This window comes from Bactrocera dorsalis, chromosome 4, assembly GCF_023373825.1.
Source record: "Bactrocera dorsalis isolate Fly_Bdor chromosome 4, ASM2337382v1, whole genome shotgun sequence".
Lineage (NCBI taxonomy): Eukaryota > Metazoa > Arthropoda > Insecta > Diptera > Tephritidae > Bactrocera > Bactrocera dorsalis.
Window position 1 is genome coordinate 831437 of NC_064306.1, and position 12773 is coordinate 844209.

The 12773-nt window shown below is 41.4% G+C and overlaps 1 long non-coding RNA gene across 3 annotated transcripts in view; it reads right to left on the minus strand.

The window, feature by feature from the left end:
- The window catches only part of LOC105230391 (interference hedgehog), a 79945-nt gene extending 68642 nt beyond the window's left edge, over positions 1-11303 (minus strand). Inside the window, exons 1-2 of one of the 3 annotated variants that reach the window (XR_007422715.1) lie at positions 10920-11303; positions 9413-9925 (exon numbers count right to left, since the gene is read on the minus strand). This is a non-coding gene — a long non-coding RNA (interference hedgehog). The remainder of the gene's footprint in view (positions 1-9412; positions 9926-10919) is intronic. The other 2 variants (XR_007422714.1, XR_007422716.1) reach the window with 2 other exon arrangements.
- Between the last annotated feature and the right edge of the window lie 1470 nt (positions 11304-12773).

Below are 12773 nucleotides of genomic sequence, written 5' to 3' on the forward strand. Positions count from 1 at the left end.
GTAAATCACATGAAAAGTAGTATTGAGTGTAAATAATTTATCGCCGATTAAGTCAGCTGAGCTGCAGATATACTTGTATGAAACGCACAATTGCATAATATTCCCACTGAGGTATCGCAAAGCAAACTACGGAAAGAAGAGCATACGAAAGAGAGGCATGGAACCAATGCCTATGCTGTCATGCCTGTGGCAGGATTCAGCCATCGTCGCCATTTGATGTCTCAGCTTTAGTTATTAGTGCGCATCTTATGACTTCAAATGAAGACCTTGTCATTATGCCTCTTCTTCTTCCTTTTCATTCTTTCGCTGCATAATCAGCATACTCTACATGAAAGCCTTCGTGGTCGAAACATCACCCAGTTGATTCAGTTTTGCCAAAAAAAAACCGATAATGAATCCAATAAATGAAAATATCTCAGAAATGCGTTGATGTGGAGCGCCGTTGGTGGTAAGAGCCTACAGTTTTGTATGAAATCAGCGTTGTAATGCGCGGCAACAGCAAAACAAAGCAGCCGAATCGCTCATAGAAGATGGCTATCACAACGATTAACAACCGTGTGCGCCTGCGTCAATCACCGCCCGGCGCACGTAGCGTGGAAACTGTGAGTGGGCACTGCGCAAGCGCGTAAACTACGCTTTGGTGCGGCGCGCATACGACACAGCTACACTTTTAAATACCTGCGCCGCGCAGCGGGTGGCAGTTAAATGAAATTGTACAATTTAATGAAATGAAATTTTCAGTTTTTGCGCGGCAACATATTTGAAATTTATAAGTAGGCTGTGGAGCCAAGTGGCAGTACTGCAAGTATTCACTTACTCATGCTGTCATGTGCAGCGCTGCGCGTGTATGAACGCGGGCGTTTTAGTTTCGTAACCAAATCACCGGCAATCTCTTTCGATCTCCAATGCTGATATCTACTTATAAGCCGGTGTGTGGACTTGCGCTTACCTGGAGCACTTTTATCTAAAAACGGCAACAAAGTAACGATGTTGCGTGTGTGTAAACGCTGAACGTGACTACGCGCAAAAGCGCCCGTGGGAGGGTTGCCAGGGCAGCATGTTGCCGTGCGCAACACGAAAAATCTTAATTAAGCGCGGCGAGTAATTGAGATGCCAGCGGAATGTGAATAAACAAATTATTTTGCTCTGGCACAGATTTGGAGATAAGGAGCGAAAGCAGTGACATGAGTTTCTTTGTAATGGTCACACATTTTCCTTTTTTTTTTCAAATTAAACTTAATGTTGAGTATTTCAAAATGAAAAAGTGGTACAAAATTTTGGTGTAAAAAGAATGCCAAGGCTTTGAAGCACACCGGCTCAACTGGCAGCGATATCAAAGGAGTCTTTACAGGGTTTTTCCGGAAAGTAATAGGACTGATTTTCTTACGCCGCGACTGTACTTAGGAGGTTGCGCGCACCGACTGGATTCGGTAGAGGACATTCCTAACTAACGAACGAGCGGTTCGGTACTCATTGTCTTTTTTTTGGCATCAAAGTCATCGTCCACTATGAATTTGTTCCTCCTGGATAAATTATCAACGCCAAGTTTTACGTAGAAGTCCTCAAAAGGCTCAATCGGGTCCGACAGGACATTGGAGCCGATTGAAAGTTGCACGACGACAGCGCTCCGGCTCCACCGCCTTTCTTGTGAACCTAACCAAGGCCGGCATCCCAACGCTTCCGCAGCCACCCTACAGCCCAAATGTGGTCCCCAGACTTGTTTCTGTTCCCTGCCTGAAAAGACTGATGAAAGGCAAGCATTTTGAGACGACGGAGAGGATCCAAGCAGCATGCTCTCCGGCTCTCAATGCTACCTCAGAGAATGTCTTCCGTTACGCTTTCAATGCTTGGAAATCGCTCGGGCAGCGCTGCATCGACGCAGAAGGAGCCTATTTTGAAAGGTTTTAAAGAATTGTAACGATTGGTTCAGTAAATTTTCCTAAATCGACTCAGTCCTATTACTTTCCGGACAAACCCTGTGCAGAATAAAACTTACGTGCTCGTCTGTCTCTCTCTCTAAATATTCAAGCAGCTCAGTTTCGCAAGCATTTTATCACTATATATATATCTAAAGACTTAAAAATGCCTATTTCGAATCTACATCGCATTCTGTCGCACTTGACCCGGCTCTAGTTTGGAACAGCGCAGCTTCTCTTGAGCTCATTCCATGTAGCTCAAATCATTTCGCACATTTTGTAATTTTTTTCTATAATTTTTTGCTTATGGTATTCCCCCCTGACCGCAGTTTATGCCGTGTAAAGTTCACTCCGCGAAATTTCCCTATAAATATTCAGCGGCCGTATATTCTCGGGCTATTCTACATTCACAGTGTTGCTTCAACTTCATCCCGTTTGCTGTCGTTGTTGTCTTTGTAATTTGCCTAAAGTTGCTGACCATTGCATTGATTTTCCAGCTGCGCCGAAATGAGCAAACCAAGCATCTGCCAGATGTGCACCTGCCGTGCCGAGCGCGCCCGAGTTGCCAGGCCGTTTTCTTGCGCTCCTCTTCAATTTGTATCTCTCTAACGCCAACGCTGTGCCATTTGGCTTTTGTTGTTGTTGTTGCATATTGTAATGATATACTTTTAAACAAATGCCATTGTAATCTTTCGTAATTTATGCATTTGCATTTTGTGTGCGCACTGCCGCTTTGTTTTTGTTTCTGACTTTATTTATACAAATGTACATACATACATATATAAATACACACGTGAATATAAATAGACATTTGTGCGTTGAAATCCTTATCTTTATATGAATATAATTATGTGGTGCCCAGTCAGCGCTCGCTGCTTGTTTTTTGTTGGTGTCACTTGAGCATCTTCCACACTGTTGTTTTTGTTTACGCATCCCGCTGACAGCTCGAAGTTCATTGGTGCTATTTTTAATTCTATTGTACACTTGTTATTGTTGTTTATTATTACATAAATTTTGTGGGAATAAGGAAGAGCGGCGAACGCATGAAACCCAGCAAAATATACCCTCAATGGAACAGTTATTATTTAGCTTTGATTGTTTCAAAGGGTGGTGTGGTATTGATCCGATTTCGCTCAATCACAATTTCCAAAATTTGCTCAAACTTTAGTTAGCAGCCTAGAACTCCCTTGATAAACTAGATACAGGTATGAAATGCTAGACTTAAAGTAATAGCTTTGTCTGATGATAGATAGTAATACAGTGTGGTCGCCTAGATATCTGCCTGATCTATATTTAAGATAGCAAGATACTCACAGAGTTGAGGATATTCTTATATTTCCTGCTCCTAGATAAAACTTGAGATAATAAAGTCTCTCTTCTGGGCTAGGTTAAGAGAACGATTCTGAGAGGGATCTAGACAGCTTAGATCACCGGTCCGTTGTGGTACCTAAAAACTCCTATACACTGGATCATAAGACCTTTACAAATCGCCAAAGCTCTTTGAGCCGATCGCAAAAGTACCGCTTTCGATAACTCATTACATCTGTATTTCGTACCGATTCCGCTGTGACCAGGCACTCAAACGAGTTTGATGATGAAGTAGCTTGATGATATGGACACGGGACGGACACTCCTTTAGCTTTGTGCGCTAGTATTGCCGCTCTTCTGTCGAAGTGAATGCTGCACGTCTACCGTCATCTTCATAACAGTCGCTTCTGCCTGAAAATCACATCAGTGGCCTGGCTTTTTCGAACATCTTCCACCAGACAAGTATAGTATAGAATATTATTGGCTTGACTACGGTTTCGTAGAGCCAGAACACCAGCTTTGATCAGAGTCTCACCCTTCGATCAGAGTCCCCACCTTTTCTATCGAGCACCTCTACAGTCTTATAAGGCAACAAATTTTGATTATTTATCGAATTATACTTCTTCTTTACTTGTCGGGTTTGGTTTGCTGCAGTTCATTGAAATTTCAGCAAATAATTATTTCAAGACCAGTCAGTCTGGTCACCAGAAGTTCACAGACAAGCTCCAAACTTGGTGATTCTATTTTATGGTATATGCCAAAGTACATAGATTAACTTGTATCCGAGCAACAACTTCATCGTTCGTTATGCAAGAGCGTTTGAAATGTTTGCAAAGAAATTCTGCGGAGTATTCAATTTCCGAAAGCCTTGAATTTCCATATCGAATTGAAATTACTGGAAAAAAGTTGCATGGATGCGCATCTGCACTTCCTCACACACACACTCTCATATGCGCATATGTATGCCTGCTCCACTCGCGAAAACTCACGTACCACTGACGCTGCAAAAATGCGCTGCCACTTGCTGTTGCAAGCAGCCGCGTGAATGGGAGCAGGAGTCTGAGGCCTCATTGATTTAGTTTCTCGATTTTCGTTTTTACTTCAGCAAAAAATGTTTATGATCTTTTTTCACACCGTTTGTGGCAGTGAAAATTTCCATGAAATGAGTTTTTGAGGCTGCGTGCGTGCCGTGCGCTGCAGTTCAGCGGCCGGGGCAGCAAAACCAGACGACCAGACGAAAACAGCGCAAATCAACTAAGTGCAACTGGCGCGGCGATAACAATGAGCACACGTGTAAATGCCGATCCGATATATTTGTGAAAGCACGAGCGCTCATATGCAAATCTGTGGCTGCACATGCGCCGCGCTCCACTGCAATTACGAGACAAGTGCGCTGCGCTGATAGCGATCAGCGGCAGAGCAAACGAAGAAAAGGAAAGGATGCGTTCAGAAATGTGAAATGAGAAATTTCTTTTCAAAAGCGAAAAGCAGACATCGCGCCGAGACGATCTTGCGGCGGCGTGCGCTTATCTCTACGAGTGCGTGGCAGCGAATTTGAATGTTTCGTGTTTACCCTCGGCCCGAAAAAGGAAAGCACTTATTAGACAAAAGTCAACACAGCACCAGCATATGAAAAGAATGCCTGTGCAGCGCCTCGTTGCTTAGGCATACAATTGAGTATGTAACTGTGTGTGTGTGCGCGTCTGTCGAGTGCTGCATTTATCAAACAAAAATATTTATTTACTTTACTAAATAATGATCTAGCTCGCTTCGGTTGCACCGTTTGCATCGCATGAGTTTCACATTCCTGGGTTCAGTTCGCTTATGTGCTTGTTGTTATTGTTGTATGTTCATGTACTCATCTGCAGTTTATGATTATCAAAACTCCGAACTCGTTCACTCTTGCTGTTGTTGTTCAATGAGTTTTTATTACTTCCCTGCAGCCTCAAAGCATTGCTGTGCGTTCTTATTGTTATTGTTGTAAAATTGCTTCCTCACTTTTGTTATGTTAGTGTTATGCTGGGTTGCCGAGGTTTCCACAGTTTTCTTCTCGAAATTCATTATGTTTCAGTTGCTTCGAAGCAGGTACTATTCTTACAAAAACAACAAACAAGCGTATTAACATCAATTGCATTGACTCTGATTTCCATTGTTGTTATTGTATTAGTTCCTGTTATTTGTGTTGTTGTTTCGCTTGATTTATTGCAGTGCTTGGCCACTGTGGGCCTCAGAAACACTCAGCCCCTCTCCGGTGCTGGCACATTCTTCATCTCTTGCGCAGAAGTTTTTGTTTTTGCTTTCATTCATTTTATAGTTCTACCATTTTCTCTTCTTTTATCCTTGTCATCTTCGGTTTTCTGCTTCTTTATTCTAATAAAAAAGTGCAATGCTGCATCATGCGACCCTTTTCCGTTTAATTTTTTTATAACCAACTGGACGTAAAGGCTACGTTCTGACGGGGACTTTTTGTCTCACTTTCGAAGAAGTTTTTGTAATTCCGAAAAATTCAAAATCACTGTCTTGAAACAAGTTTTAGACCCATATATTCTAGGCAAAGTTGTTCAGAATGATCCCTAGATCATTTCCCACATAAGCGATTTTATAGAAAACAGCCGACCCGCTCTAATATACATGTATTCATTTGAAATCTATTACAACCATGAATAGGATTTCAAAATAAAAAGGAATGCCGAATTTCGGAGCAGCAAACTGTTGGGAACAAGAACACAAAGCGCGCCACCAGCGCACGAGCAGTATTCCTCGTCGTTTTCTCGCTTACCAAAAGCGGTTGGAACGACAAAAAGAGCCTCTTCCTTTTTAAAATTCTTTCAGCATGAGTTGCCATTGAAAAGTGGATTTGTAGATTTGACTAAAACAAAATTTGGATAAGACATCCACATTTTCGACTAAGAAACTATTCCAAACCAGTTAATAAGCAAGGCGGTCTCTGAAGATTTACACCGTGTTCGATACGTCACTTTTCTGCTCGCTATTAGCTCTGTCAGCTAATGGAATTCAAGAGAGTGTTTGGGTATCCCATTTGCTTTATGCTAGTCTATTGAATTGAGGCCACTTGATTGATCTATTCGCCACTCTCCAGTGACTAAAACAGACGCATTTACCGCCATTCGATCCAAATCAAGGTTACTTAATAATATCATAAGAAGAAGGTTTCCCAACTTTTTCAAGCTTCGGTAACTCCGTTCGATATTTTAGCCATCATTTTACCCACCATCAGTGCCAGTTAGGCTTGTTGATGAGCCTACTTTACCTCGCCTTACTTTCTTAGTTGCATTTTATCTTCTTCACATAAAAAATGTACCAACTGCGTATTTGAAGGCCACCACTGCTTTGTTGTTACTTACTCTCGCTCCGCTCACTATCGACCCTAAACAAGTAACAACAACTACACCTAAATGGTTGTTGCCTGACCATCAGCCGGCGTTAATAATACACCGCAGTATGCGCATAGCTGAGCTGTTCACCTTCCTTCTTTGCCTGCGTCGACCCTTTTTCCTTCGCTTGGCTCTGCAGTCGGTTGCATTGTTCGTTGCAGCGAGTTACCTTGGCTTACTACCTTTATTTGTTTATTTGTGGCATGCCCGTGTGTATATTGCATGTGTGTGTTGCTTGTTAGAAGTTGCGCTTTGTTGTTGTTAGATTTGTTTTTGTAGCTTCATGTTCTTCCTGCGGCCTGCTTCTTGTCAGGTTTTGATTTGGTTGCACTCATTTCAATGTTATCAACTTCCCCAGCACAACAACGTGCATCGTGCAACAGCGCAGCACTAACAGGCATACCTGCCTGGGACGATGTGTGCAGCGATTCAATATTTTATTTATTTACTTCGTCTTGTAGCTGAAAATGTCGGTGTGTGTTTGTGTCTATTTCTGGCGCGTCTTCCTCTTTACACGCTTTTTATTACGTTTTGCTTCGTGTACTTGCTGCTGATGTTTGCCGCATGTTGTTGCATGCAACTTGTCATCATATGGGGAGCGCTGGTATCGAATTGATGTGTGTATGTGTGCCACCATTTGCTTTGGCTGCATCTTCCCCGTTTTTTTCACCGGTTTGCTGCAACGCCCAACGGAAATGTTTCTCGATGACGTTGAAATGTATGAAATTAATCTTGCTTCATGGGAACCGCTGTGGCGCATTCCGATCGTCGTTCTGGTCTAGTTGCTGCCTAATGTGTGCTCCCACCGCTCTGGCAAATGTTGCGAATGTGACAAATATGCAAACAAAGAAAAGATTTGCTGACGAAAAAGCGCTTGAGGCAAAAACTAATTTTCCTGATCAATTGTGCCACAGCTGCAGCGTGCTTCAGGGAAAGGCGAGATACCGAATCTAACTATAAAACTATAAATTTTCAGTCAAAAGAAGATTCGGTTCACTTTGTTTTATATATTAGCTCTGCTGTAGGTCACACTCATGGCAAAAGTCCGCAAGAGAACTATGTTCCACTTTCAGAAAGTGGGGCGTTGCGGCAGCTATTAAGATTTCTTTATATGCGATCTAATCTCTCTCTTAAAATACTATTTCGCTCCTGTCAACCTATCGTTGAAGAAATCGATGAAATTGTGGAAAAGATTGACCAGGACACTCATATAAGCAGCCATGACATCGCTAAGGAACTTAACATTCATCATTAAACGGTTTTGAACCATTTGCAAAAGGCTGGCTACAAAAGGAAGCTCAATGTTTGGGTACCACATGAATTGTCTGTGGAAATTTAGTGGACCAAATTAACATCTGCGATTCTTTACTGAAACGAATTAAATTCGAATCATTTCTGAAGCGAATGGTAACAGGAGACGAAATGTGAATCAAATGCGACAATACTGTGCGAAAAATATCGTGGTCCAAGCATGGTGAAGCTCAACAAATGGTCGCAAAGCCAGGATTGACGCCTCGAAAGGTTATGCTGAGTGTTTGGTGGGATTGGAAAGGAATCATCCACTATGAGCTGCTCCAGCCTGATCGAACGATTGATTCTACATTTTACTGTCAACAACTGATGAGATTGAAGCAAGCAATCGAAAAAAAAACGGCCAGAACTGATCAACAGAAAGCGCTTCGTCTTCCATCAGGACCACACACATCTTTGATGACTAGGCAAAAACTGGGAGAGTTGACTGGAAAGTTTTTATGTATCCACTCTATAGCCCTGAACTTGCACCATTGGACTACCATTTGTTTCGGTCAATGCAGAGCTCCCTTAATAGAGTATAGTGGGCTTCAAGAGTAGCCTGTGAAAATTACTTGTCGCAGTACGACTTTTTCAACTACCCACTGTTATACCCTGTTCAGTTGCTACAATAATACAACAGGAATGAGCCGGAATAGTAACTGACTATGTCCTCGTTGCAATCTACTACACATATGTATGTATGTATATACATATCAACGTTTGCTAGGTGGTCACCAAAGACCAACACTCCAACGTCTCTCCCGCTTCGTCCAGTTGCAAGACCAAATTTAGAAACCTGTGCATCAAGTCCGCACGGAGTCGGATGAATGGATGGATGATGTTGTTGTTCATGATGACGACGCTGACGCTGACGATGACAAAGTGGAAATGGTGCTCGAACCAAACGCAGAGCGTACAAAGCGCACCAAAAATGGGCAAATTAAACCAGTATTTAGCAGCGGCGTCGCAAAATGGGCACGAAAGTGGGGCAATTGCTGCTGTTATGCGGCAGGCAGGAGAGGGTGTTGGCCGACCGACCGACCGAGCTGTCAAGCAAGTGAGCTGCTGAGCAGGCGCTCGCTGACGCATTGAAATACTTTTCGAAAGTACCGTTAGTTAGCTGAACAGGTTAACAACACGCAGTCGCCGGCGTTCTTTTTCACTTCTACATAGCGCCGTTGCAAAACGTACAAAAACAGCAAAAGACGCTGCTCAAGTATCGAGGAAAAAATCAATTGGAAGCGTGTTGTACGCTATACAAACGAACCGAAAGTAAAGTGGTGGCTATTACTGAAGTCGAGGCGGAGTGGAGGAGAGAGCTTACATGCGCTGTTTGGTGGTTGCAAATACCATTGCTGCGCGATTTTCGGCGAAAGCTTGTTAATTGCATTTTCGCGCGTGGCTGTGTGTGTGTGTGAAAGGAATTTACGACTTAGACGTTAACTTATGCTACGAAATCGAATGTTTTGAAAGTTCTTTCAACAATATACTTTAACTTACCCTTAATAAGTTTTTTTCAAGTCCCTGTTTACGCTGCAGCGTTGTTTTGCAAGCCTGCTATACTTTTGCTATAGATTTGTGGCACTTTAACTGCAAAATATTTCACTGTTTTTCTGCTACGTTTGATAATGTTTCAATTAACCCTTGCAACAGCAGAAGCGCAGCGCAGCCATTTGGGGGTTGCGCATGCGTTCCTTCACAATTTTTTCAAGTACACTTGCACTTGGCAGGTATCTTTCGCTGCTCACACACCAACACAAAAGTATTATATTATATTAAAAAAAAAGCTGGTAAAAGTAGCTGGAGTATTTTTTATCGATTTATTTCACAAATTTCCTCACGAAATTTCAGATTTTTTTATTTGTAATTTTTTTATTATTTTTTGTACTTGTATGCTGATCTTTTACCTATCACTGTGGGCTATAGACGTTTTAATGCCATTATTATTAGAGATTAGTCGCCGTTTTTTTGAGTATCTTATTTACGAAAACGTTGCTGAAAGATCTATAAAACCTACAAAGAAAGATTTACATTCAAATTTGTATTGTTTTGTTTTGAATTTGACTAATGCCACAATTTGTAATTTTAAATTATTGCCAAATTCTCTTCATATCATTCTTTATTTTACTTTTTTTTCGATTTTTTTTTTGGAATTTATTTCCATTTCTTTTTAAGCCGGCAAACACTTGACGCTTTGTCAATGCCTCGCCGTGATTGTGCGTGCGAATATGCCAATTGTTGTTGTTTTTTGCTTATTCGGTTATTTTATTATCACGTGTAAGGTTGTTGTTATTGTTGCTTTCATTGTTTACCACAAGTAATTTTGATTATCAGCTCATTTTTTATACCTTTTGCATTAACTCATTCTTATTTTTACGAAATCACGCAGCCTTTGGCGCCAAGCGTGTGTCATTGTTGTTGTATTTATTTTAGTAATCATTAAAATGTGAAATTTTTGTTTTAGACAATCCATACAGATCCAGAACAGCATCCTGTACTAAACTAAGTAAAACTAAGCTAGCTGCTATACTCCATTTAGTGAATCGATCGTGTCGCTCTGTTATTATTCTTTCATTCCTTTCTTAGCTACCGTCCTTACGCCTAATGTTTTGCTCTGTCTGCCACATCCTATATTCTGCGTTGCTCATGCCTTGGTCTGCGCTACTTCATAATACAATCTATGTAGCATTTTCTGTTTTTGTTTTTATATGTGCCTTCACTTTTGTGTCACTCATTCGTGTTGCCTTCGTTGATTTCTCGCTGCTTTCGCGCAGCGTCTAAAAATAAACAAAAATCCTACAATTTCGTAAATCTGCACGCCACTTTGGCACTCAGCAGCCGCCAGACAACCGATGCGACACAGCTGGGCGAGTGGCGAGTGTCTCAACAGCCACAACCAACAATAACAACAATTATAACTATAGCAATAAACAACAACAATGTCAGCAACATTCACTAGCTTCCTGTCTGCGCAACAACTTCACTGCTTCATGAAGAATTCGCTTACAGAAATTAGAAGAAATTTCTTTCACAAAACGAAATGCAACGGTGGGCGCGCACAGTATTAAAGGCAAGTCTCATTTTCATATTTATTGGCGTTTTAGTTGTTGTTTAGAGCGACACAAAAACATCCGCTTCAATGCATTTAGCCCGCACCCGTGTAAGTTTGGTTGACTGTTGTGTTGTCACGGACGTGACGTGAATTTCATACGCGCGCACATCCAACTCACCAAGTGTCTCAAACTGAACTAAATCGCCGCGGCAGACAACACAGACCGATCAACTCAATTCCACTGACACATTCACCGGCTGTGAGCGGTGGGAGCGAGCGCGACCGGCCGCAAGCAATCGAAGAAAAACTCGTTGAACCGGCTGGTTGCTGGCCGCTGCTGTGGCTGCTCTTCGTCGTTGTGTATCTTTCTTGCAGTTGCGTAGTCTTCGTTTGAGTTGTTATGGTCCGCATGCCGGTATGCACTGTCTTCTGTGTGTTTTCGAAATTGCCGGTGAGCATAACCGCCGCATTCGCCTAGTTCATTCATTAATCAACCAGCTTCTCGCTGGATTGTCTCCGTGTAAATGCAGTACCAAATAATGCAGCTATATCTGTTTGTAACTACGCCACTCAGGTGCAATGGTTCAGCTATGTGTATAGTAACTCTGAGACCTTGTCTAGCTATAAGCCCTACTTTATACAAACCTAGGCATGATATTAGTAAAAAAAAACTCTTATGGAACGCACGACACACTGCTCGAATAGCGTGAGTACTCAGTTCTCCACTGCCGTGTGTCTCTGCGCATATCAGTCTAACTCAGTTATCGCATGGGTTGGAACCACTTTCTTAGCATATCGGTTTCAAATTAATAAAAATAATAAAATAATTATTGAGCAACCAAATAAGTTGCCAAGTTATTTGGCTTTGCCATAGCTCACTCCTAAGTCGTTTTTTACCTGTGTATTTGGAGTCACAGTCGCCACGTCGTCTCTCTCGAGCACTGCAAGATAAAGAACTCTCGGAGAAATCATAAAGCAGCCGACGCTCACTCAAATCACCACTCAAAGTGCTCATTTGTTTTTTGCGAAGTTTTCGTCTGTCTGTTACGGACATCTCCATAGCACACTTAATCTCGCTCGATTAACTTCTGAGATCAGCATGTTGCCTGGCCTTTTTGTTGACCTCAAGCTTTAAATTTTTAAGTAAATATTCTAAAGATTTATTACTTCTTTCGCAGAAATTGTATTTCATTTGAAATTATTATTTTTTGAATTAATTAGACATTATCTTATGCGCTAATAAATTATTTCAAATTGTATTAATTTCTTTATAATTAAACTGATATTGACGGACAGACGCAGTAATTCTTGCATTCTCAATCCGATCCAACAGTTGCTTGAAGATCAACACAGCATTATCACTGATCTATCTGATTGTAAGACATAACGTGCCTGCGAGACTCATCATATCTATCTACTATTGAGCTATTCGCTTATGCTTTGAGTGTTTTTCTGCCACTATGATTCGCTCATTTCGCTCGCACTCTCATCTTTCTAATTTTATGTTGATCCCTTGGCACATAGCCATATATTTATATCTACTAAGGCGAATATGCTCACGAAAATAAAATGTCAAAGAGGCTCTGTCGATATTTTTATTTACAAAATGACCACTACACTGTAGCCATAACAATTGGAAGTGGGACTAATATATGTTGCTCTTTGATTCGAGAGCGGTCTTTCAAACGTGTTTTGTAGAACTCCTGATATTGGTGACACTTTGAACAAAAAGTGTTTTGAGAATTTTATTATTTTCGTGGTATGTCTTCATTAGTTTTAGAAGCTTGATACCGAATACGAAAACACAAT